This window comes from Setaria viridis, chromosome 3 (assembly GCF_005286985.2).
Source record: "Setaria viridis chromosome 3, Setaria_viridis_v4.0, whole genome shotgun sequence".
Classification (NCBI taxonomy): Eukaryota; Viridiplantae; Streptophyta; class Magnoliopsida; order Poales; family Poaceae; genus Setaria; species Setaria viridis.
This window is the reverse complement of record NC_048265.2, coordinates 23,942,806-23,966,220: the sequence shown is the minus strand read 5'-3', so window position 1 is coordinate 23,966,220 and position 23,415 is coordinate 23,942,806. Positions and strand designations below refer to the sequence as shown.

Below are 23,415 nucleotides of genomic sequence, written 5' to 3'. Positions count from 1 at the left end.
AAATTGAGGAATATCTAATTATTTGCCATCCTTGAAAATGGCGCTAAGCCACTTTTATATTTGCATCTACATATTTACCACCGGAGAGATGTTTTAGCAACAAAATTATCATTTTGTCCGACGTGGCACGCCATGTCACGGTTCACGCTAGTTTTTGCTCGCCAAATGACCCCCGTGCCCCTAGCCTTTATGCTCCCCGCGCGCAGCTCTTCTCTCTCTCCGTCTCCCCTGGCTGCTCCACCCCCATGGCTCACCGCACGCCGCCCGCGGGTCACCGCCGCCGTCGGGGCCACGCCTCCGCCCGCAGGCCACCGTGCTGCCGTCACGTCCTCCGCCGGTTGTTGGAAGCTGGTGACGAAGGCTAGCTCCTTAACGGAGTTGGGGTCCTTGGGCCTGTCGAGGAAGTAGACATGCCGCTCGCCAGGAGTCTCGTACTGCTCGACCTCCCTACCCCACCCGCTGCCATTGAGCGCTGCTGCGTACGCCAGGTCCTGTGGACGGAAGTCGTCCAGGCCCGATGACGTCACGGCCATGCGCGAGCTCACCACCCTTCACAGCCCCGCCATGGGCAGCGACAGCGGGTTCACCAGCGGGTTGTCGATGCCGTACCGCCCGCCGCAGATGAAGGACCACGCCGTCTTGTACTAGCGCCGCATCGCCTTATTCGTCGTCTCCCGACCATGGGCTCTTTGCCCCAAAAGTAGGGATCAAGGAGCAAGAGCCCCGTGATAGCCGCGCCGCCATCTAGCCCGCCCTCTGTGCCCACGCGCATGGCCATGTTGTGCGCGATGTTGGCACCGGCGCTGTCCCCGGCAACGAACAAGCGGGAAAGGTTGCCTCGGTCCCGCAGCCACGGCTCTGGCCCGGACGTGGTGTTCCGGGTGACCCAGTTGAGCGCCTGCCACGAGTCATCGTATGCCGCCGGTAGCTGGTGCTTCGGCACGAGGCGGTACTCCACGAGCACTGCCATGACGCGCGCCTTCGCCGCCACCGTGTTCAGGTACGCGTGGTACAGCAGCGTGAACGTGGACTCGATGATGAACGCGCTGTCATCGTAGAACATGAGCACGGGGAGCCGATCCTTCTTGTTCCCTTTCGTCCTACCAGCGGGCGCCTGTCTTGGCCTCTTGAGCCGGGGGGTGGAGCGGCCCATGGCCGACGTGGGTCCTGAGGGGGAGACGAAGAGAGAAGAGCGGCGTGCGGGGAGCGCCAGGGGGCACGGGGTCATTTGGCAAGCGGAAACCAGCGTGGACCTGTCCCGTGACATGGCGTGCTACGGAGGATAAAATGACAATTTTATTGCTAAAACATCTCTTCAATGGTAAATATGTAAATGCAAATGTAAAAGTAACTAAGGATATCAAATAATTAGATATTCCAAAACCGGAGTGACTCGTGGATGTTGGTGCAATTTTCACATTGGTAATGGACTGCATGGCAGCAAGAGCAAAGACATGCGCTGCGCCCACAGCGAAAAGGAGTACCACTACCACAACGGCACAACCACACGTGTCCAGCTGTTTAAGTCAAAGCCTGCCTGCTTTATCTTCACCCGAGGCCCCTAAGTCAAAAATGGCTATCAGTAACAATGGTGCTGCGAAACAGTGCATATGTAATATGTTAGGTCGGCCGCTTTCCAACGGTAGTATCCCAACCAAAGACCGATGCAACATTGTATCTTCTTATTATTATTAAAGAATGTAACATTGTATCTGATCCGACAAAGTTTATTAGGGTATTTGGGAGCACTTCACTTCACGAAAAATTACTCCACTCCACCAACTCCGAAAATTTCGCAGCCAAACGCGTCTAGTTCCAGCAACTCCGGCTCCAGAAAAAAGGTGGAGCAGGGGGGTAGATCCACGTTTTTTTGGAGTACCTCAAGGGGTGCTCTAAAAACCCCCTTTACAGACATCCTCGTGGAGTTGTTGGGTATTTACCCACCATTGCTACTCGTTACACACATACCGGGTATGTTCGATTCAGGAAAAAGAAAAAGGCCCGTCGCCTCCCTCATCTCATCCCGCCGTGCCGCCCCTGCGCCCGGCTCGCCGCGCTGCCTCTGCCTGCCTGCCGCCCGCCGCCCCGGCTCGCCACGCCGCCCCTGCCCGCCGCTCGCCGCGCCACCCCGGCCTGCCGCGCCGCTCGCCCGCCGCGCGCCCTGCCTGCCTGCCGCTCGCCGCGCCGCACCACCCCGCGCCCGCCCGCCCCTGCGCCCTGCGCGCCGCGCCGCCCGCCCGTCGCCCGCCGCACGCCGCCCTGCCTGCCGCCCGCCGCGCCCCGCGCTACCCGCCCGCCACCCCTGCGCCCCGGGAGAAGAAAGGAGAAGGAGAAGAAAGGAGAAGAAAAGGAGACTGACAAGTGGGCCCTATTCACATGGGTATAATAGACAATTCACAACAAGAGCTAATGTTTTTGGAGCTGGAGCACTGCCATTAGCCAAACACGTGCAGCAGCTCCATGTTTTTTTGGAGTTGGTGGAGTGGAGCTAGGAAAGTGTGGAGCTGGTGGAGTGGAGCTGGTTTTTCTGGAGTGGAGTGCTCCCAAACAGGCCTTAAAGAATGCAACATTGTATCTGATCTGACAAAGTACATGGGAGTTCGGATAAACCAGCACGATCCACGGGCCTTTGTTTGGCCAGCTTAAACTCATGGAAAAGCTGGTGACCTGGCGTATTAGAAAAAGGTCCGAGAAGCAGCTTGTTGGAGAATCCTGATATCAGAAAAGCTCCCTCAGTCCCAAATTATTATTAGTAAAATTTTTAAGGTGAAAGTGCATCTTAGCTCCCAAAGTAAGTTTGGTGTTTATGATATACATAATTAAGGAACTAATTATTTTATTGAGAAATTGATATGCTTAAAGCAAAAGATGTGCAAAGGTGTAAGGTAGGGGTCTAAAATAATTGAAGGACGGTGTAAAAAAGAATGATTTATAATTTTATAATTTTAAATTTAAGTATAGGAACATCGTACTATTAAGGGAGACACGTCCGGTTGGCTTGAAGTTGTTAAAAGTGCTTATTTGAGATGCTAACCACTTATGAGAGACACAACAACCTTGCATATACACATGCTATTTCTCACAGTTCCTGAGGGTGTTGGAAGTTCCGACATTTGTCGAAAGTCTCGGGTAACTTTCGACAATGGGTGCTCAATGTATTTTAATTTAATACCATCCGAAGTTATGACCCTGTGTCAGAAGTTCTGATAGGTACTTTAACACACAGTAACAGCTAGTTTTTTGGGTCGGGTATTTATACCCCTCACCCCTTTCTTCATTTGCTGCTAACCTAACCCGAGACAAACTCTTTATAGAGCATTCAATACTCCTTCCCACTCCCTTCTTAAGCTAATCCTTGAGAGATTTGAGCTAGGGTTTGGGTGAGAGGAAGTTTGAGGTGTGTGACTCTACCTTTGAGTGTGAGGTCAACCTTGTTCATCTCAAGAGCACTTGAAGTATTTTTGGTCTTTGATTCGTGTTTGTTACTCTTGAAGCTTGCTTCTAGATGGTTAGGCGTCACTCGTTTGAGGACCCTCTTGTTGTGGTGTGCCCGGAAAGTTTATATTGCCTATCGTCTTGGAGGATTCATAGTAAGTGACCTAATCCTCCTTTTGTGGTTGATTGGGGAGGTAAAGGGTTAGTGAGGACCCAACTCTTTATAAGCTCCTCAACAGATACATAGCTTCTTTTGTGGGGGTGAACTTCGGTAAAGAAATCCTTTGTCTCGTGTGCTTATTGTGTTCTTCAAGTTCTTGTTGACCTAGAACTTGTTTGGTCCCAATCTATGCGTTTGCGAGTTTTTTCTTATAGGGATCACCTACAGAAGTCTATCTACATCATTACTGACCTTTTGATTCAAATGGAATTTGCATAAACAAGTTTGTATTTGAATTTCGAGTAAATCGTGTGTTCGAGTTCACCTTCGAGTTACTGATCTCGGCAAGCCCCATGCGTATAACACTACCTCAGGTACCCCGTCGGTAGGTTGCCGGGTCTAAACACAGATAGCTGGTGCGCCAGGTAAGGAACCTCGCTGAGAATCTGCTGGCAAACTTGATGGCCCAAGTCACCATCAATCCCATCGTCGCGTTCGAAGTGGGTGTGACATTCACCTTTAGCTCCTGGGATTACATTGCAGACGGCGCTGGAAACTTCCACCTCCACATTGCGCCGGCCCCGGAGGAGAAGCAATACGACATCAACCCTATCGCCAAGCTCTGGAGGATTTTGTCAAAAAGTTCAATGAAATTTTTGACTTATTCCGAGGCTCGGGAGACGAGTCCGAGTACAACTCAACTTCTCCCACTATCCCAGATTGGTTCCCACGAAGCTGGTGCTTAAGCCATTGTGCGAATCAGTCTACAATACAAGTCGATTCCCATTCGGACTCTGAAACTCAGGTGCTACCCAGCAAGCTACATGTCCAGATTACAATCCAACTCGAATTTGATCGAGGACCTCGACTATTACTCCAATCCAGACAAGCAAACTCCATTACTAGGTCCACAAAAGGCATGGTGATCATATTAACTCCGCAAAAGCAAATTTGTCTACTGGCCCAACATGAAGCCACCTGCTCTTACCAAAGATGACGAGTCATCCTTGTTGCCTACCTCGACACCCTCCCATACCAGGAGGGTACCCCTCGGTCGCCTATCTACGAAGAAGATGGCTCCACAGAGGTCATCACATCAAGTTTGGGTAGCTATTCTCCAAAGCTGGAACTCCTCACCATCGTTACTCAACAAGGGGCGAGGATGAAGATCAGCCAGAAGGAGAAGAAACCGAAGCTCAAAGGAATCGACAGCGGGTAAGAAACGCTACAAGAGTAGAGTGCCATCGCCGCCTTGCTGTTGATCTACACATCATGAACTTGGATCACGCGTTTGAAGTAGTTCAAACGCATCAGCAACATACTCCTCTCGCCATCATCGCATCCATCGACCTGATTACTCGGACCATGCCACAAACTAAGTACAACAGGCAACTAGCTCAACTGGCGAAGCGTGCGTATGAGCAACTCGATCAACAAAGCCAAGTACACTAGATTCGAAACACCTCATCCCAACATGGCAGTAGCCATAGGCGACCAAGTCGAAATGAGGGTGCCAAAAATGAGGGTGCCAGAATTGAGGGTCCCAGACCAAGCCAAATCAGGGCAGAGGGTAGTCGGGCGGAACCTTCGGGAGGTCGTGGCCACCATGGGCCCCACCTAGAACCTGAACCCCCAGTAAATGACCTCCATCAAAAGATTAACAACAGCCGCGACGCTCGTACAATCACTGAAAGGTGTCGTCACAAGCGCGAACAAGAAGTCAAGTACCTAGGAGGGGTTTCTGACGAGTTTCCCACCTTCTCAAAATGTGTATGAAAGACGGTTCTACCTAACAAGTTCAAACCTCTGGCATCACTAAGTACGACGGCAAGCAGGACCCAGTCCAATGGCTGCGGTGCTACTCGTTGTCAGTTCAGGCGGCGGGAGGAAACGACGACACCAAGGTCATCTACTTCCCCATCTACATAGAGGCAGGGCCACTCACATTGCTCGAATCCCTAGATAAGAACTCCATCGACACATGGAAACACCTCAAGGCGGCGTTCGCAAACAACTTCACAGGGGCTATACAGTGTCCTGGCAACAGGATCGAGTTAAACAGCACAAGGCGAGACCTTGCGCGGTTATGTTCATTTTTTTTACAAGAAGGCCACTATCGTGGACATCACGGAGCAAGACTCCATAGATTGCTTCCAGAATGGTCTATATGACCGCTAGATGTTCCAAGATTTTGGCAGGAGACGCCCAGAGGATAACAAATCTCTCAAGATCATGATACAAGCTTGGGCAGATGATGAAGACAAAGAGATCAAGAGGTTCGAGTCCAGTCCTAACAAAGGCCAGAGCAACATCAATCAGAGTAATGGCCAACATAATGACAAAAACCGTAACGATCAACCCAATAACAACAACCGAGGCAACTACTCGGGTGGTCTAAATTGCAAAAGGAAGTCAGACAATATTGTCACGGTGATGTTCCAGTCTTCCCAGAAAGGCAGCGGGAATAAAGAAAGGACTCCGTTCAAAGAGCTCCGAAAAAAGCAGTGCCCGTTGTCGGGGATACATTCCCAATACCCGCAAGGAAGGAAGAAGATGGACTCTTACTAGGATTCCTCTATAATACTACTAGGACTCATACCATATAATCCTACTAGGACTACTCCTTGTAACTGACTAGTTATCCCGTCCCCTGAAGTATATAAAGGAGGGCAAGGGTACCTAGATCGCCGGAGTCTCAGAGAATAGAGGACCAAAACCTCATACCTCAACACCCAAGCGCAGGACGCAATATACAACACCCCAAACAGGACGTAGGGTATTACGCTACTCTAGCGACACGAACTTGTATAAATCCGTGTGTTGTGTCCTTGCTTTTACCTTCGAGTTACAGGTTTGGCGATTCCCCACCAACCAATCTATTACCTCGGGTACCCCCTTGGTAGGTTGCCGGGTATAAAACACCGACATCTGGCGTGCCAGATAGGGGTGATTGTCGAGATCATTGGGTGATCTTGAAGGACCTCGTCAACAAAACCAATCCGTTCAGCACAGCGCATTTGAATTGCTAACAAGTCAGCAATTCGGCGTGATGCAACAAGATCGAGACGGAGTCGAAGACCTTGATCCCCGCAGCTTTAATCTGGGTTGAAATCAATCTACGATGGCATGTTTTTGTGGGTCATACTTTCATCTCCAAAGAAAGACAGCATGTTCCATCTACATCGAGAGAAGAGAAATTGCTGGTGAATCAGAGAGAATTTTCTCTATTTCGTTGCTTGAAGAGGGGACAATTTCGCTGTTGCTGCACGAGTTTCAAAACAAACCTACCAGAGAAGATCTTGGGATATTTTTCGCTATATGCACATAAAGGATCACCAGGACATCTATTGCTCCTGCTAATCGTACTTGGAAGACGTACGTGGGCGCACATATTGCATCGTTGAACTCGAGACGAGGATGGAGTCGGGTAGGCAGAATTCAAGCGGAGTCTGATTTCGTGGATCGCCCGTCTGGTGCCTGAATTGAATCAAGGCAAAGGGCAAAATTCATCTCCTCCATTGGAAACTTTGAGCAAAAGGGATTTTTCCACCACACGTACATGCAAGATGCACCAAGGATTGCACTAATCTGAATTACAGCTCGCGCGACAACACCTACAATCGGCAAGCCGACACGCCAGAGACAACCTTGACTACTTCAACTTCACGAGAGCGCCCGACGACCCGCCGATGACTACTTCGACTACTCGTCTCGACTAGAAAACTAGTCGAGGGTGGGTTCTACGTGATTAACAACAAGTCGGAATTGATTCCGACTAGTTGGCTTCATCAACAATCGACAAGACTGATCCGCTACCTCGCCGATGACAACTTCGACTCCTCGTCTTGACTAGAAAATTAGTCGGGACAAACTTCACACTGTCGACAACTAGTCGGAATCGACTCTTACTAGTCGGTTTCATCAACAACAATCGCAGCTTCATCAACGACCGCCATGGCTTCGTCGATAATTATCCACAAATCAAGCTAAGTCACTTTTTAATAATTATTTTTCTATCGCTTGTTTCAGCATGATTGACCAATGCGCACAACATGAGCTCTACTCGCCGGAGGGCAACAAACTTTTGCGCACAATGCGCGCTTTATTCTCCGGAGGGCAGCAAACTCTTGCGCGCAATCACGCTCTCTTTTTGTCGCAACGACCACAACTAATTTTTGTGTTCTCTTAAGGTCACTAATCTTCTCTAGCAGAACACGCCTTAATTCGTGAAAGCCTCGGATCATCTGTCATGCCAAAATGCTAGCACACATACACGAGACAAAGATCTCAGCTGTGCAAACGGCAGCGCCCATACGCATACAAGAGACAAAGATCTCGCCACACAACTGCTACGGCTAAACAGAGGCTGAGAGCCTAAAACGTAACAAGCTAACTACTTAGGAGAAATATGTCCGAAACAAGAGCATGGCATACAACATTTATATTGATCGCTGAATAAATTTCAGTAGTTTTCTATATGCTACAAATATGCTACATAATGTATGCATCTTTTCTTTCAGGTCAAGCTTCGGCGACGATGCTCCAGGACACTAAGCGTACCTCCAACAGCACAGCTAGTTCCCAAACTTGGGACGCTAAGCGCCAATTACTACTTGGAATATCTCCAATGGCTCGGCTAGCTTCCTAGCTCGGGGGCTAAGCACCAATAACTACTCGATGTGGCTCCTACGACTTACCTGGCGCATAAGCTCGAGGGTTGGATGCCGCAAAACAACTCGGATGATGACTTGCGTGAAGATTCAAGATTCTTGGATTAATTATTCAATCAATCTAAGGCTTGGGGGCTGATAAGCTACATCCAGCAATTGATTTTTTTTCAAGACAAATGAAGAAGATTCAAGCATCTATTGACCCTCAACCTGATTCTACGATTCAACCTAAGGCTCGGGGGCTACTCCATATGGAGTGCGACTTTCGCCGCCCTCCATATATGAAGATTACAGAATCAAGATGATCAAAGGCTTTGAGCACACCATAGCCTCAAGGCAGCTTTCAGAAATTTTAAAGATTCAACCAGATAAAGTACTCGAAGAGCACCAAACTACTCGGCCAGGATCTTAAAACTACTCGAAGACTACTGCATTCGACTATGAAGGGCTCGGGGGCCTGTCGGGGATAGATCCCCAGTACCCGCAAGGAAGGAAGAAGACGGACTCCTACTAGGATTCCTCTGTAATCCTATTAGGACCCATACCATACAACACGTGGAGTATATAAAGGAGGGCAAGGATACCTAGATCGATGGAGTCTCAGAGAACAGAGGACCAAGACCTCATACCTCAACACCCAAGCGCAGGGCGCAATATACAATACTCCAAACAGGACGTATGGTATTACGCTACTCTGGCGGGCCAAACCCGTATAAATGTCTTGTGTCCTCACTTTTACCTTCAAGTTCCTGGTCCGGCGATTCCCCACCAACCAATTTACTACCTCGGGTACCCCCTCAGTAGGTTGCTAGGTATAAAACACCACCACCCGTGGCACCCACACTCTAAGCACTCTACGATGGATTGGTATAACCTGCGCAAAGTCATGAAGGATCTGCCGGAACCTTCGGGAGCAAAGGACAAGGGCGAGGCCAAAGAAGATGAAGACGATGGTGACAACGTCAAATTCCAGAACCCGTCCAACAGCGTCAACGTCATCTTCGGCGGCACACCGAGTACTACTACTAAGCGATCCTAGAAACTAGCCCTCCGAGAGATTATGTCAATTGAACCAGCAACGCCTACGTTTCTCAAATGGTCCGAGGTGCCAATTACGTTCTCCAAGAAGGATCAGTGAACTAGTTTCTCTGACCCAGGATGTTATCCTCTTGTCCTAGACCCAGTAGTCGCAGTCTCTCAATTCACCAAGATACTCATAGATGGCGGTAATGGTCTCAACGTACTCTTCGCCAAGACTTTGAGGCAGATGGGCCTTGACATTACGAATATGGTCACCCCGATGAACTCTTCATTCTACGGGATTGTACCAGGCAACGCGGCTGTACCCCTTGGTCAGGTGATTGTGCCAGTTACCTTCGAGACCAAAGAACACTACCGGATAGAGTACATCCAGTTTGAGGTGGCCGATTTTGAAACTTCGTATCACGCTATCCTCGGAAGACCTGCACTGGTCAAATTCATGGCCATCCCGCATTACGTGTACCTAGTACTCAAAATGCCGGGACCCAAGGGAGTACTCTCCCTGCGCGGAGACTTGAAGAGATCATACGACTATGACACAAAAGTTGTAGAGCTACTAGCGACTACTCAAGTGCCAAATTCGATGATGCAAGTCCTCGCCGCTTCCAAGAAATTGTCCCCAACAGAATTTGAAATCCTAGAGAAAAGTCAAGGGCAATAAAGGTCAAGCTGACAAGTGAAGTCGATATCAAAGCTATTGACCTTGAGACTGGTGATAGCTCTAAGACAGCCCTGATTGGCTCAGAGCTGGACCCCAAATAGGAAGACGCGCTCATTAGCTTCGTTCGGGCCAACTGAGACATCTTCGCATGAAAACCATCTGATATGATGGGGGTGCCCAGGGAGTTGATTGAGCACTCGCTAAATGTGGATCCCAAAGCTACACCAAAATGGCAATGGCTATGCTGATTCGCCCAAAACAAAAGAGAAGCAATCAAAAAAGAGTTGACCAAACTAGTCACAGTTAGCTTCATAAAAGATGTTTATCATCTAGAGTGGCTGGCCAATCCCGTCTTGGTACGGAAGAAAAACAACAACGAGTGGAGGATATGTGTTGACTACACAGACCACAACAAGCACTGTCCAAAGGATCCCTTCGGGCTCCCTAGGATTGATCAAGTCATTGACTCGACAGTTGGATGCGCTCTACTCTGTTTTCTTGATTACTATTTGGGGTATCACCAGATGGCCCTCAAGGAAGAAGACCAAATCAAGACCGCGTTCATCACCCCGTATGAACCTTTCTGCTACACAACAATGTCATTCAGGTTGAAGAACACAGGCACCACCTATCGACGGGCCATCCAAAAGTGTTTCAAGAAACAACTACACCACAACGTGAAAGCGTACATGGATGACGTGGTCATAAAGACCAGAAGTCTCAAAGACTTGATTACGGATCTAGAAGAAACTTTCACAAGCTTGTGAGAGTTTCGGTGGAAGATGAACCCAACAAAGTGTGTATTCGGTCTACCCTCTGGAAAACTACTCGAGTTAATCATCAGGCATCAAGGGATTGAAGCTAATCCCAAGAAAATCTCTGCCATCACCAACTTTCACGCTTCATCGTGCATCAAGGATGTCCAGAAGCTGACTGGATGCATGGTAGCCCTCAATAGATTCATCTCAAGACTTGGAGAATGGGGACTACCCTTCTTCAAACTACTCAAGTGGCAAGATAAATTCTAGTGGACCGAGGAGACATATCAAGCCCTTCAAAAGTTGAAGGACTTCCTATCAAAGCCACCAGTCCTCACGGCACCTAGCCCCAATTGTCGGGCATGCACCCCATGCCCACGAGTAGACCTTGGACGGCCCACTGAGGGGCGTACTCGGACACGATCAGGACAAGGGATAGGTGTATTCCACTCGGACTAGTCAAGAATGTTTATGGAAAACTACTCGGGCCATACCGAGTAGAACTCTGTAATAGTACTTGACTAGGACTCAGACTTGTAACCCTGCCCTCCCATGTATATAAGGGCGGGCAAGGACCCCCCTCAAGGACAACTCCAGTTCATCCAAGATCAATACAAATCAACACACAGGACGTAGGGTATTACGCGATCTAGCGGCCCGAACCTGTCTAAATCGTGTTCCTGACGTCACCATTGATTCCTTAATTCTCGACGATCCTTACCGCACAAAAGACCACCTAGGGCACCCCCTAGGCGGGTTGCCGGTCTAAAACACCGACACCAATGAAGATTTGCTACTTTATATTGCCGCAACTACCAATGTTGTCAGCACGGCGATCGTGGTCGAAAGACTAGAACCAGGCCATGTATACAAAGTACACAGACCCGTCTACTTCGTCAGCGAGGTTTTATCGGATTCCAAATCCAGGTACCCACTAGTTCAAAAGCTGCTATATGCAATACTACTCATCTAGTGGAAGCTATAACACTACTTCTAGGAACACAAAATCTCCGTCATCACAAACTTACCCTGGGGAGAAATTCTCCACAATTGAGATGCAACAGGAAGAATCTCCAAGTGAGCGGTAGAACTCGGAGCCTTGTCCCTGGAATTCAAGCTAATGACTGTCATCATGTCATAAGCACTAGTCAATTTCATGGCAGAGTGGCAGGAAAACAAAGTACCAACACCGGTAGAACGCCCAGAGCATTGGGTCATGTACTTCGATGGATCACTTAAGCTCAAGGGCGCCAGCGCAGGAATACTCTTAATCTCTCCCAAAGGTGAACCACTCAAATATGTCTTGCAAATCTTCTAGGAGGTATCCAATAATGAAGTTGAATACGAAGCGCTTCTACATAGGCTCCGCCTAGCAGTCTCGTTGGGAATCAAGCTATTGTTGGTCTATGGCGACTCACTAGTAGTCATCAATCAAGTCAACGATGAGTGGGATCGACACAAGGATAACATGGATGCATACTGCCTAGAAGTATGCAAGCTAGAGAACAAGTTCTCTAGTTTGGAGTTCCATCACGTGGCTCGTGATAACAACGTTGCCTCAGGCGTCTTGTCCAAACTTGGATCTACTCGTGCTCAAGTTCCAGCCGAGGTCTTCATCCATGAACTACACAAGCCATACATAATAGAGCTAGCACCGTAAAAAACCACCGATCAAGGTCATGATGCACCAGACCGGGAGGTTATGATGATCAACGTAGACTAGAGAATCCCCTTCATCGACTACATCAAGGAGCACAAGTTACCTCCGGACAATACTGAAGTAGTGCAAGTCTCACGATGTGGCAAGAACTACGTTCTAGTCATGGACAAGCTCTACAGATGAGGTGCATCATCAGGAGTACTCATGAAGTACGTCTCACTGCAAGATGGCAAGGACATACTGGAGGAGATCCACAAAGGCATCTATGGCAACCACGTATCATCAAGAACGATCTTGGGCAAGGCTTTCAGAGTAGGATTCTATTGTTCTATAGCTCTTGCTAACGCCAAAGAACTAGTCCGCCGATGCCAAGAGTGTCAATTCTTCGCCAAGCAACAACACATCCCTGTGTACAAGTTGATCACCATACCACCCCCTTGGCCCTTCGCATGCTGGGGGCTAGACATGATTGGCCCTCTTCCTACGGCGCCTAGGGGCTTCAACCGAGTACTCATGGCGATCGACAAGTTCACCAAGTGGATTGAGGTGAAGCCAGCAACCTGCGCCAAGGCTATAGAGTACTCGACTTCCTCAACGAAATTGTCCATCACTACGGCTTTTCCAATCGCATCATCACAGACCTGGGCTCAAATTTTAACAATAACGAGTTCTGGGAGTACTATGAGAACAACGGGATTGATGTCCGGTATGTCTCTATCTCTCATCCGCGGGCTAATGGCTAGGTTGAGCGTGCAAACAGGATGTTACTAGAGGCTCTCAAGAAAAGACTACAGGTCATTGGAAACACCAAAGGGGGCAAGTGGCTCAAAGAGCTACCCAATGTCCTCTGGGGGCTTCGCACACAGCCGAGCAAGCCTACAGGGTACTCACCCTACTTCCTGGTCTACGGATCAGAAGCCGTCCTCCCCTCCAACGTCATGTGGAAATCTCTAGCAGTCGAGTAGTATGAGGAGGGCGCAACTGAAGAAACAAGGCGTCTAGACTTAGACAGCCTCAAAGAAGCTTGCTGTGCAGCACTCGTCCAGTTAGCAAGATACCTTGAAGGAATTAGTCACTATCATGATTGCAACGTCAAGGAACGTTCGTTCAACATAGGCGACATGGCCCTCAAGCATATTCGAGACACCGAGGGCTGCACAAGCTGAATTCGCCATGGGAGGGTCCTTTCATCATCTCCAAGGTCACTGGACCTAGGTCGTATAGGCTACAAACTCTCTCAGGCAAACAAATCAATAACTCATGGAACATTGAGCATTTGTGTCGATTCTACCCATAGTTTACATATTCATATAAATTGGCCATCGACCTCATTTTGTACAATTAAAATTCAATAAAGCAGATTTATTTTTGTCATAAAATGAATACCTATTTCTTTTTGATCGTGACTTGTAAAAAAAAGTTCATTGCGCAATTTAGCTCCCTGGGTTCTACACAAACCTTGAAAGGGCTTTCGACGCAGTTCAGGCTCAAGAGCACAATACTCCACTTGCGGCAATTGCCTCAATCAATCTTTTAACAACGTTGATGCCCTAAGACAAGGATAACGAAGCCACAGCTCAACTCGTGCAGCGTGACAACGGACTAATCGCACAACTCGCGTAGCAAGCCTACAAGTTACTTGACAAAGAATCACCAATTCCGTTCGTTCCTTGCATCACAGCTCACCAAGAAGGCAGCAGGGGAGCTGCAGACAACAATAATGCCCCAAGAAACAACAATGAAGTTGTCAACTAGCCTCGGCAACACAGCCAAGGCCCAAGCAAACACAAGGCCCCAGCACGCCATAAGGATGTTGGAGAGGTCAGCTGCACCAACTCGATAAAAAGTATTCGTTCTACTCAGAAGAACCACAAAGTATCAAAATTTAGTGATCTGCGAGAAATCCTCAACAGTCGGCGCGAACGAGAAGTCGACAACTACAACAATTTTCTTGCTTTCACAAATCGGGTAATGAGGACAAAACTACCCGAGAAGATTAAGCCGACTGGAATCACCAAGTACGATGGCAAACAAGACCCAATTCAATGGCTACGATGGTACTCACTAGCCGTCCAAGCAGCCGGGGGCAATAACGACACCAAAGTCATCCACTTCCCCATATGCATGGAACCCGCACCACTGACCTGGCTTGAGTCACTCAAACCCAAGTCCATTGACTCTTGGGCAGACTTGACAAAGGCTTTCACCAACAACTTCGCCGACTCCATGGCTAGACCAGGCAACAACATCGACTTAAGTCAAATTAAGCAAAAAGAAGGAGAGACCTTACGCGACTAACTATGTCGATTCTTCGAAAAGAAGGCAACCATAGTTGACATCTCAGAAACAGACGTCGTCGAGTGCTTCCAGAACGGACTCTACGATCGACGGACATACCAAGACTTTGGTCGCCGACGACCAGCTAATGTCAAAGACCTCAAAGTCATGGTGCAGCAGTGGGTGGATGAAGAAGACAAAGAGCGAGAGCGGTTCGGCTCTCACCGTAACCGTGGACGCGACAACAGCAACAACAATTACCAAGATAGAACTCGACACAATGATACTCGAAACAACTTCTCGGGTAATCACAACCGCAAAAGGAAGCCCGAGAACACTGTTGCTGCCATGACCACCTCCGAGAAAAAGGGATCTCGCAAAAACGATGAAGGGCCAACCTTCACTGAACTACTCAAAAAGCAGTGCCCATGGCACCCGACTAGCAAGCACTCGGCAATAGACTACTATAGCATGCGCCGAGTAATGCAAGACTTACCCGCACCCCCCCCTCAAGAGTACACCAAGAAAAAAGATAAGGGCAAAAACAAAGTCCACAACGACGAAGACGAAGCAAGCGACTTCCAGACCGCCTCAAAAACTGTCAACGTCATCTTTGACGGTATTCCAGGCACCGCATCCAAGCGAGCCAACAAACTCGTACTCAGGGAGATCATGGCCATTGAACGAACGGATCCAACACCGCTAAAATGGTCAGAAGTGTCCATTTCCTTCAGCAGAAAGGACCAATGGACCAAGTTCTTAGAACCAGGTCGTTTCCCCCTAGTACTCGATCCGGTTGTGGCAGGCTCAAAGTTAACCAAAGTACTCATCGACGGCGGAAGTGGACTCAACGTTATTTTCGCCAAGACATTGAGAAAGATGTGCCTCGACGTCACTGAAATGCTTACTCCAACAGATTTACCTTTCTACGTATCGTACCCGGACATGCAGCTATACCACTAGGACAAGTCGTCCTTCGAGTCACCTTTGGAACTAAAGAACACTACCGTACCGAGTACATCATATTTGAAGTCGCCGACTTCGAGACATCTTACCACGCCATACTCGGAAGGCCAGCACTTGCCAAGTTCATGACCATACCACATTATGTTTACTTGGTACTCAAAATGCCAGGCCCCAAGGCAGAACTAATGCTACGAGGAGATCTACGGCGATCCTACGAATGTGACACTGAAGCCGTGGAAATTGCTGCGACTTCTCAAGCACCTAGTCCCATGCAACAAGTCTTCACAGCTTCAAAGAAGCTCCATTTAACTGAACTAGAGATCCCAGAAAACAAGTCGGGGTCTATAAAGGTGAAACCCGCCAGCGAGCATGATTTCAAACCAGTCGACCTCCAGATGGGCGATCCTTCCAAGACAGCCTTGATCGGAACAGGGCTAGATCCTAAATAGGAATCCGCGCTCGTCAGCTTCCTTCGGGCTAACCACGATATCTTCACTTGGAAACAGGCTGACATGCCAGGTGTGCCCAAAGAGCTGATCGAGCACTCTCTGAATGTTGATCCCAAAGCTACCCCAAAACGGCAGCGACTTCGCAGATTCGCTCAAGACAGACGAGAAGCAATCAAGAAAGAGTTGGCCAAGCTACTCACGGCAGGGTTCATCAAAGAAGTCTTCACCCTGACTGGCTCGCCAACCCCGTGCTCGTGCATAAGAAAAACAACGAGTGGAGAATGTGCGTCGACTACACCGACCTCAACAAGCACTGCCCAAAAGACCCTTTCGGGCTACCCAGGATCGATCAAGTAGTCGACTCTACCGCTGGGTACGCTTTACTATGTTTTCTCGACTGCTACTCCGGCTATCATCAGATAAGCCTCAAAGAAAAAGATCAAGCCAAAACAGCTTTCATCACACCTTTCGGAGCTTTCTGCTACAAAACAATGTCCTTTGGACTAAAAAATGCTAGGGAAACTTATCAACAAGCTATTCAGATGTGCTTCGAGAAGCAGCTTCACCGCAATGTTGAAGCTTATGTCGACGACGTAGTCATCAAAACAAGAACCAGGAGGAACTCATCGCTGATTTGGAGGAAACTTTCTCTAGTCTACGCGCTTTCCAATGAAAACTTAATCCTACTAAGTGTGTCTTTGGAGTACCTTCTGGCAAGCTACTCGGGTTCATCATTAGCCATCGCAGCATTGAGGCCAACCCAAAAAAAATATCTGCCATCACAAACATGCAAGCACCAGGTAGCATCAAGGATGTCAAGAAACTCACAGGCTGCATGGCCATTCTCAACCGGTTCATCTCGAGACTTGGAGAATGGGGACTACCTTTCTTCAAGCTTCTCAAACACCAGGACAAGTTCAAATGGATGGAACAGGCAGACAAGGCACCAACACAACTGAAAGACTTTCTGTCAAAGCCTCCTGTACTCACCGCTCCTTCTCCGAATGAAGACTTGCTCCTATACATATCAGCTACTACTCATGTCGTTAGCACGGCAATAGTAGTCGAATGGTCTGAACCAGGCCACGCTTACAAGGTCCAACAACCTATCTACTTCGTCAGCAAAGTACTCTCGGACTCCAAAACTCGGTATTCACCGATACAAAAGCTCTTATACGCAATTCTGCTCACCTCCCAGAAACTGCGCCATTATTTCCAGGAGCACAACATCACAGTCATCTCTGACTTCCCACTCGGCGAAATTCTCCACAACAGAGACGCCACGGGTAGAATCTCCAAATGGGCAGTTGAACTCGGAGCTCTCACTTTGGACTTCACGCCAAGGACATCTATCAAATCCCAAGCTTTGGTCGACTTCGTAGCTGAATGGACTGAAAATCAAGTACCAACACCAGTTGAACAGCCAGAACACTGGATAATGTACTTCGACGGGTCCCTCAAACTTGATGGGGCCGGTGTGGGCGTATTACTCATCTCCCCCAATGGAGACCAGCTCAAATACGTACTGCAAATCTTCTGGGAAGCATCTAACAACGAAGCCGAGTACGAAGCATTGCTACACGGCCTTCTCCTTGCAATCTCCCTCAGCATCAAAAGACTACTGGTGTACGGCGACTCACTAGTCGTTATAAACCAGGTCAATGACGAGTGGGACCGAAACAAGAACAACATGGACGCTTACTGCAAAAAATTATGTAAACTGGAAAACAAGTTCTCCGGCTTGGAATTTCATCACATCGTCCGCGACAATAACGTTGCCGCTGACATCTTATCCAAAATGGGCTCAACTCGTGCAGAGGTTCCAGCAGGAATTTTCGTACATGAACTGCGCAAGCCGTCCATACCTGAACAAGTCACGCCACCAGCTGTCCAGACTGCTGACATCTCTCATGAAATCATGATGATAGAAGTCGACTGAAGGACACCCTTCATCGACTATATCAAAGATCACCAGTTACCATCCGACAAAAATAAGGCTGAACAAATCTCCCGGCGAGTAAAAAATTATGTTCTAGTCGGAGACAAGCTCTACAGGAAAGGTGCATCATCCGGGGTACTCATGAAGTGCGTTACCCGGGAAGACGGTCAAGCAATCTTAGAGGAAATTCACAAAGGAATCTGTGGCAACCACGCCTCTTCACGAACAATAGTTGGCAAGGCTTTCAGAGCAGGCTTCTACTGGCCAATGACTCTAGCCGATGCTAAACAACTAGTTCAGAAGTGCAAAGGTTGTCAATTCTTTACCAAACAACAGCATATACCGGCCTACAAGCTAGTCACAATACCTCCAACATGGCCGTTTGTCTGCTGGGGGCTCGACATGATAGGGCCATTACCAACTGCGCCAGGAGGATTCAACCGAGTACTCGTGGCAATCGACAAATTCACCAAGTGGATCGAGGTCAAACCAGTCACTTGCCCCAAGGCGGACCGGGTCCTTGACTTCTTAGATGAAATCATACACCGCTACGGCTTTCCCAACAGGATTATCACAGACCTAGGGTCAAACTTCAACAATCACGACTTTTGGGAATACTGCGAGAATAGCGGCATCGACGTCCGCTATGTCTCGGTCGCTCACCCGCGAGCCAATGGACAAGTTGAGCGTGCTAATGGCATGATACTTGATGCCTTGAAGAAAAGACTACATGACGTGGGCAACACCAAAGGCGGCAAATGGCTCAAAGAGTTACCCAATGCTCTGTGGGACTTACGTACCCAACCATGCAAGACTACTAGGCTCTCGCCCTATTTCCTCGTGTATGGCTCGGAAGCCATATTACCCGCCGACATCATGTGGCAATCACCTTCAGTTGAACAATATGAAGAAGAATTGGCAGAAGAAACAAGGCAAACAGATATAGACAGTCTAAAAGAAACAAGATGCGCAGCACTAGTGCAATCTGCCAGATACCTTGACGGTTTAAGGCATTACCACGATCGTAACGTCAAGGGAAGATCTTTCAGCTTGGGTGATATGGTCCTCAAGCGTATCCAAGACACAACAGGGTTGCATAAACTCAATTCACCATGGGAGGGTCCTTACATTGTATCAATGGTTACGGGACCTGGATCTTATAGACTCCAAGAGCTTTCAGGTGAACGAGTACCAAACTCTTGGAACATAGAATACCTTTGTCGCTACTACCCATAGCAGCACCCGAGTAATCGCTTCAACAACTCAAGATGACTATTCGAGCTAACAGCTCGGCTACCGACTTCAAGATACATTAGTCTTGGCTCAAGAATTATCAACTCAACAAGGATCACTGCCCTGGTACAAAGATTCTGTAAAGTAATTCTTTACTCAGAACCGAAGATACATCATCAAGTTACATACGAGTTTGAGTACTCGAAATACACAAGGACTACAAGCAACTGCCTACTCGCGGGCTGCATTTAAGCCTCAGGCTTACTATATCACAAGGCCACTCAGATCTGCCGACTACAATGGGAAGGGCCTCCACGCAAGGAAGTTGCGCAAAACGCAGTCATATCCAGGTCTCTACCCAAGGCAATGTCAGGAACTCCTGCATCGCCACTGCCTTGACAGCGGCAACGATGAATCCCGCGTGACGCGCCTAGAGAGAACCAAGGTGCTCTTTTGCTAGCCTTGCGGAGCCAACCCACTCTACGGCCACACCTCCACCTCTAAGAGAGCGGGATAAAGACCGCAGCACTCATCACCTATCACTTGCGACTTCCAGCGTGTACTCCACTGGATCACGAGCTACAAGATGAGGCACGCCATGAAACCTCCTACGAGGATTCTTCTAGCATCGCGACTATCCCTACGAGCGCAGGAGTCTGTGGAGGGAAGGTGGCCTTAATCTACGAGGAATCTTCTGTTGGGATACGAGGTAGGCTACACTAGCACAAATCAAAAATTTCTACCACGTAAACCAGGAAAACTGTCGTATAAGGATCACGGGATTACCACTCGATGCACTGGTGCGGAAGTTGTAGATTCGCGTCGATGCAGCGAAGTCGATCAGCGTAGTCCTACGTAGTCGATCACGTCGACGTCCAGCAGCTCCTCAGCAGCTCGTCCACGTGCAGCAAGATCGCCCTCGTGCCGCGGCTCGTCGTCGGCTCGTCGTGGCTCGTCGGCGGCTAATCGTGGCTCGTCGACGGCTCGTCCAAGTGCTACAGGCGCAACACCTCCAAGGTATCCACACATGCAGGGAGGAAGCGTCGCAAGTTGGACTGCTAGATCCGTGAGTTGCAACAGGTGAGGGCGTGGGAGGCGCGGCAGATGTGTTTCGCCAAAAAGGTGTAAACCTTAGGGCGCCCCCCCTCTATTTATAGAGGTTCCTAATGGGCCTCTGGGTCCGAGGCCCATTAGTACTTCTAAACCTAATCCAACTCGGATCACATCCGAATTGGGCTTCCAGCCCCTTAAGTGTGTGACCCTATGGGTTCGGATACGTATAGACATGGTCCGAGTACTCCTACTCGGCCCAATAGTCGGTAGCGGCCTCTAGCAAGACGTGCCAACTCCTATATGCACACGAAGATCATATCAGACGAACCATCACAACATTATATACGTGCTATTCCCTTTGCCTCACGATATTTGGTCTAGCTTCAAGCCGACCGCTCTTTCTCGATCCTGTGATTCGGAATCCCTTTGTAGGTAAACTCTTAACCGTACGTAGCATGGCCATGCATTTTTGAATCCGATCACTCGAGGGCCCCAGAGATATCACTTTCAATCAGAGAGGGGCAAATCCCATCTTGATTGACCATGTCTCATAGCATGCTTCTTGACAAACCCGAAAGCTACCTTTATAACTACCTTGTTACGGCGTAGCGTTTGATAGCCCCTAAGTAGGTCGATCCACATATAGAATACATGCGACAATCTCAGGTCTAAGGACAAAGCGTATATGTTTTTTAAAGAGAGAACTACTTCTCGTGTTGGGTCAGTCCTAGCACATGTCTCCACATGTGCCCACATTATTAGTTCAACATCTCCATGTCCATGACTTGTGAAATATAGTCATCAACTAATACATGTGCTAGTCTAATATTCATGTGTGTCCTCACATGAACTCCGACTAGGGACAACTTTAGAATAACCATACAAGTAAAGAGTTTCACACACAATTCACATAATTGCAAATCAATTCAAGTAGCCTTTAATGGATATTCAAGGAACACAATATAAAACATGGATACAAATGGAATATCATCATCTCTATGATTGCCTCTAGGGCATACCTCCAACAGTCTCCCACTTGCATTAGAGTCAATCTAGAAGGTACCTAATACCCATAGCTCTTACATGCGCATCATGTTTACCCTGCAGGAGTGGTTTTGTCAACGGATCAGAAATATTCAGATCCGTGTGTATTTTGCATATCTTGATCTCACCCCGGTTAATGAAGTCTCGAATGAGATGAAATGGCCGCATTACGTGTTTGTTCTTCTGGTGGTTCCTTGGCTCCTTTGCTTGCGCAATTGCCCCATTGTTATCACAGTAGAGATTCAATGGGCTGGACGTATTCGGGAACACACCAAGCTCAATGAGGAAATTCCTTATCCAAACAACCTCCTTCGTGGCTTCCGAAGCCACGATGTACTCGGCTTCTGTCGTAGAATCGGCCATCGTCTCCTGCTTGGAACTCTTCCAACTAATAGCACCACCATTTAGCGTGAACACAAATCCTGATTGTGACTTTGAATCATCTTGGAAACTAGCATCGGTGTAACCTATTACAATGAGCTCCTCCTCACCTCCGTAGACGAGGAACATATCTTTAGTCCTTCTCAAGTACTTAAGAATATTTTTCACCGCTGTCCAGTGACTCTCACCTGGATCAGACTGGTGTCTGCTTGTCATACTTAGCGCATATGAAACATCTGGGCGAGTACTTATCATTGCATACATGATAGATCCAATAGCCGAGGCATATGGCACTCTACTCATGCGATCCCGCTCATCAGCAGTCGAAGGACACTGAGTCTTGCTGAGATGTATGCCATGTGACATAGGCAAGAACCCTTTCTTTGCCTCTTCCATGCTGAACCGCTTCAACACTTTGTCAATGTAAGTATCTTGGCTTAATCCTATAAGCCTTCTCAATCTATCTCTATAGATCTTAATGCCCAGAATATATGCCGCTTCCCCTAAGTCCTTCATCGAAAAACTATTTTTCAGTGAAGTCTTTACAGACTCAAGCATAGGAATGTTATTTCCAATCAGCAATATGTCATCTACATATAAGATTAGAAATACTACAGAGCTCCCACTAACCTTCTTGTAAACACAAGACTCTTCTTTGTTCTTGGTGAAGTCAAACCCTTTGACCACTTCATCAAAACGAATGTTCCAACTCCTAGATGCTTGCTTCAATCCATAAATGGATCTTTGAAGCTTGCATACCTTTCCAGCATTTTTCGGATCGACAAAACTCTCAAGCTGTATCATATACACGTCCTCAGCTAGGTTTACATTCAGGAAAGCTGTCTTCACATCTATCTGCCATATCTCATAATCGAAATATGCAGCTATAGCTAGAATAATCCAAATGGACTTAAGCATCACTACGGGCGAGAAAGTCTCATCTTAGTCAACTCCTTAAACTTGTCGAAAACCTTTTGCGACAAGTCGTGCTTTATAGATGTGAACATTTCCATCCATGTCCTTTTTCTTCTTATAGATCCACTTGCACTCTATGGCTTTAACACCATCAGGCGGGTCAACCAAGTTCCAAACTTGATTGTCTCCTATGGACTCTATTTCGGATTGCATGGCACTCTGCCATTTTTCGGAGTCTGGGTCCATCATTGCTTCTGCATATGTCGCAGGCTCATCATTGTCCAACAATAATATTTCCCGCATTTCGCGGAGCCTTGACGACCTTCGTGGTTGTGGCGGTGCTTCTCTTGCCATGGGTATCTCAACTTGTTCTGCTATGTTAGCATCACTCATTGATTCTTGCCCAATCGGCTCATCTTGAACTTCTTCAAGATGCACTGTCTTTCCACTCTTTTCTCCTTTGAGAAATCTTTCTCTAGGAAAACCTCGTTCCGAGCGACAAACACTTTGCCCTCTGATCGGTTGTAGAAATAATATCCCAAAGTTTCCTTTGGATATCCCACGAAAATGCACTTATCCGACTTGGGTGTGATCTTGTCCGACTGAAGTCGTTTGACAAACACTTCACATCCCCAAATCTTTAGAAAAGACAAACTGGGAACCTTTCCAGTCCACATCTCATATGGTGTCTTAACTACGGATTTAGATGGTACCCTATTAAGTGTGAAAGCTGCTGTTTCTAGAGCGTATCCCCAAAATGACAACGGTAGGTC

At 48.0% G+C, this 23,415-nt stretch overlaps 1 pseudogene; it reads right to left on the bottom strand.

Annotated features, from left to right (window-relative positions):
• Positions 1-74: 74 nt before the first annotated feature.
• Positions 75-1,153, bottom strand: LOC117849157 (2-hydroxyisoflavanone dehydratase-like; annotated as a pseudogene).
• Positions 1,154-23,415: the final 22,262 nt, after the last annotated feature.